Source organism: Aulonocara sp. 'chitande type north' Nkhata Bay, linkage group LG7, assembly GCF_057382095.1.
Source record: "Aulonocara sp. 'chitande type north' Nkhata Bay isolate Kocher_YH1m ecotype deep benthic linkage group LG7, A_spYH_male_GT1.1, whole genome shotgun sequence".
NCBI lineage: Eukaryota > Metazoa > Chordata > Actinopteri > Cichliformes > Cichlidae > Aulonocara > Aulonocara sp. 'chitande type north' Nkhata Bay.
In genome coordinates, this window is record NC_141350.1 from 68,568,625 (window position 1) to 68,572,086 (window position 3,462).

At 43.8% G+C, this 3,462-nt stretch overlaps 1 long non-coding RNA gene across 1 annotated transcript; it reads right to left on the reverse strand.

Moving 5' to 3' along the window:
* Positions 1-916: 916 nt before the first annotated feature.
* Positions 917-3,130, reverse strand: LOC147326833 (uncharacterized). The gene is made up of 3 exons (XR_015130631.1): positions 2,005-3,130; positions 1,196-1,895; positions 917-1,114 (listed from the first exon to the last, which is right to left on the reverse strand). It is a non-coding gene; the product is annotated as an uncharacterized LOC147326833 (long non-coding RNA).
* Positions 3,131-3,462: the final 332 nt, after the last annotated feature.

The following is a 3,462-nucleotide window of genomic DNA, read 5'->3' on the forward strand; positions in this document are numbered from 1 at the left end:
TGATGCGGCTTGCTATGTACATTTTGATTGTTAATGGTTAAAAATGTTCTTATTTTGAGGCCGGGATCTGCCTGGTAAGCCTTGAAAAATATACTCAAAACAGGTAAAGAGAAAAGATCTGTTCTCTTAGGTATAAAGTTATGTAGGTGATGCCTAATTTGAAGAAACCTAAAAAAATCTGTTTTGCTTAACTGGTATTGATCTTTTACTGATTGGAAGTCCCTAAGAATTCCCTTATCGTAAAACATACAATATGCCATTAAGCCTTGTCCTGTCCATTTTTTATATCTTACAGCTAACTTATTGGGTAAAAAATCAAAATCAAAAGCGCACCATCTTAAAATCCTAACCTCTTCATTCCAATCATTCTTATTAAGAAATTGTAACCAAAGTTTTAAAGGCAGGTTAATCCATTGGTTTCCTTGATTAATTTGTTTTTTAATGAGTGTCACATCCCCTACGCTTGCCTGAATTGGAAAATCTCTTAAGGCCACTGTTTCTATTTCTATTTCTTTCCATCTCGCTTGGTAGTCTACATTACACCAACACACTAATATCCTCAATTGAGCTGAAATATAATAATCTTTCAAACATGGGAACCCCAACCCTCCTTTGTCTTTAGCCAACTGAATAGTTTGGTACTTAATCCGTGGTTTTTTCCCCTGCCATATGAACCGCTCTGGAATATTTATATAACATTTTGAGTTATTTTCCAGTGTTAGAAAATCAGCACTGCTCAGTGTTAGTCTTTGTTAATCTTCAAAACTGACTAGGTTACTTTTAAACATATAACACTGTCAAAAGTGTTAATTTAACACTCAACAGTGTTGTATTTAACACTCAGAGGCTCAGAGACTCAGGCACAGACCACAAGTTCCTTCAAATCAAAAGTGAATTTATTTACAGTGTTCTCCACAGTGAAATATATATACACACACAACGGTGTCTGGGGAAAAGGGGCCGGGGTTCCAGGGTCCGGAAGTGAAAGGGGCAGGAGTCCATGGAGGGGAGATTTCCATACAGCCCTCGCAAACACACACAGCTCCTCTTCTTTCCTCTATCACTCTTGCTCACGCTCAGTCACCGTGCACAGGGAAACGGGTCCATGGGAAATCTATACACAGACAGAGAAACAGTTAGTCTCCTGGTTCAGACGTACTCACGAACAAACTTTGCAGAGTGCAGGATGACTGACGCTGATGGCTCAACGATCCAGCGACGAGTAGAGCAGACTCGCCATCTTAAGTAGGACTCCAATTCTCGTAATCAGCGGCAGGTGTGCTGATCATCTCCAGGTGCGTGGGCCAGGAGCGGGAGCCCATACTGAGCTCCGCCCCGGCAGGAGAAAGAGAGAGTGGGAGAGGACGAGAGAGAAAGAGAGAGCAGATGAGAGGGGAGAATAAACAAAACAAAGCGCCTGACTGCTGTCAGCTGGCGAGGTGCGGGGACCATGACAATTAAATCATTTGTTTCCACAGTAAAAAAGAAAAACTGTTAACAAATGCACTTCTAAAATACATACCTTATTTAATTTCCATTATTATTACACCTTTTTTCACCTTTTTCACATGTTTTTGTGCCACAGCCTGAAGAAGACTCTTTAAGAGCCAAAATGTCATGCGGCACAAATTTAATTGACTTCAATTTAATTGGATTGCATTTATTTTGTTTTATACATAAATATTTAAAAACATTTAATTTCTTTGATTTATAATAAATAGGTAATTAAGGTGACACTAAAAAACAACATATTTAATGAATAAATAAGTAAAAACGGACAACCCTGGATGGGTTACTTTGGAGACCAGGATGGATGGAGGTGTGATATGGGAGCCGCCTAGGGCGCACCGACAGCAGCGGGTCACCTGGGGGATGCACCGTGCACGTCCTCCTTCCTTTGACAGAGCGGGGAGGAGTTAGTTTTCATTCCCTGCAGGTTAGCTGTGAGAACAAAAGCTCACCTGTTGTCACATTTAGGAGCACGCTCTGTGAGTAACTTCTAACCTGCAGTGTGGTGATGGACTTGTGTTGCTGCATCAGGTGAGGCACAACTCCTTTCAATGATCCCTGCCACCCGCAAGAGGTTCTGGGTTCAACATGGCTGAAACTCACACAGCTCTTAGTGCCTGGTCTTGTGTGTTTGAGGCAAGGTGACACTGCAGCCTGATGCAGCGTACATGCAGGGGAAGAGGACAGAATCAGCCTTCTTCATGGTTCCTGTTGGAACCCAGGTTACCTCAGCACGTTGGGCAAAAAGTGAGCCTCGGACGGCATCGAGAGCACAAATGTGTTCATGACAAGTGTTTATTAAAAAGTTACTCAGGTGTCCAGACTGGCACTGGAGGACTGGGAGGAGGGCATAGTCCAAGCAGACAGGACACTGGAACTGGCTCACTATCTCCATGTTGGGATCTGTGGTGCCTGAAAGGATGGTTATGGGCTGAGAGGGAGGGTGCTCAGATGTCCCTGTGGGCGGTGGCAGTTAGGCGACTCCTGACCATCGATCTGGATCGATCCCGGGGATGGAAAGTGGCTGGCGCTCCCAGATCTGCAGGGTGGCAAAGAATCGCTGGTGTCCATCATTCCTCTCCTGCTTCTTCAGCACGAACAGGAAGTGGACATGTCTCTTGCCTATGTCTCCATGATGTCATTTCTCTCTATCCTACAACGTTGGTTACAATAACAGAAAAAACACACAAAAAACTAGTCCGAGCAGACCGGACACTGGAACTGGCTCGCTGTCTGCATGTTGGGATCAGCGGTGCCTGAAAGGGTGGGCGGGGGTTGAGAGATGTCAGATGTTCGTGTGGGCGGTGCGGATCGACCATTACTGACACGTCTGTTACCACGGACATCGCACGCTCATACGACGTTGAGACACTCTCACAAACAAAATCACGGTTTAGTAACGCAGTCACCCAGCATGCTTACGGGAAAGTAATCCCTTACATTACTCGTTACTTGAAAAAAGTAATTGGATTACAAGAGACAGAAAACAATAACGAGAATCAAAATCACAAATAACAATAATCAAGGAATATAAAGTAACAGCTGGTCCCAGACCGAGTGTGGTGACTAACACAGAGTGTTCTGATGACATCGTCGATGTTTCCGCTTATTTTAAACGAGCCGTTTGCACGTTGAGCTTTTTCAGTCGTCAGCTGAAACGTGTGTGCTCTTTGTTCTGCTCTGTTCTTGTGTGTTTGCTCTGCTGCAGCGCTGTGCGATCATTCCTCCTCTGCAGTGTAGAGCACACCGATAAGAACACGCAGAGGCGCAGAAGATGGCAACAGGGGAATAAATATGGAGATATGCTGCTGCTGTTTTATTAAACATGAAAGCACAAAGAGAGAGAAATAACATTCATGCAGCAAAACTCTGACACTGTCTAACACCTTGATCAGGTCAACATTTTAATCCGTGTGAATTATCACAGACTAGCAGAGAAACTTGTGATTATCC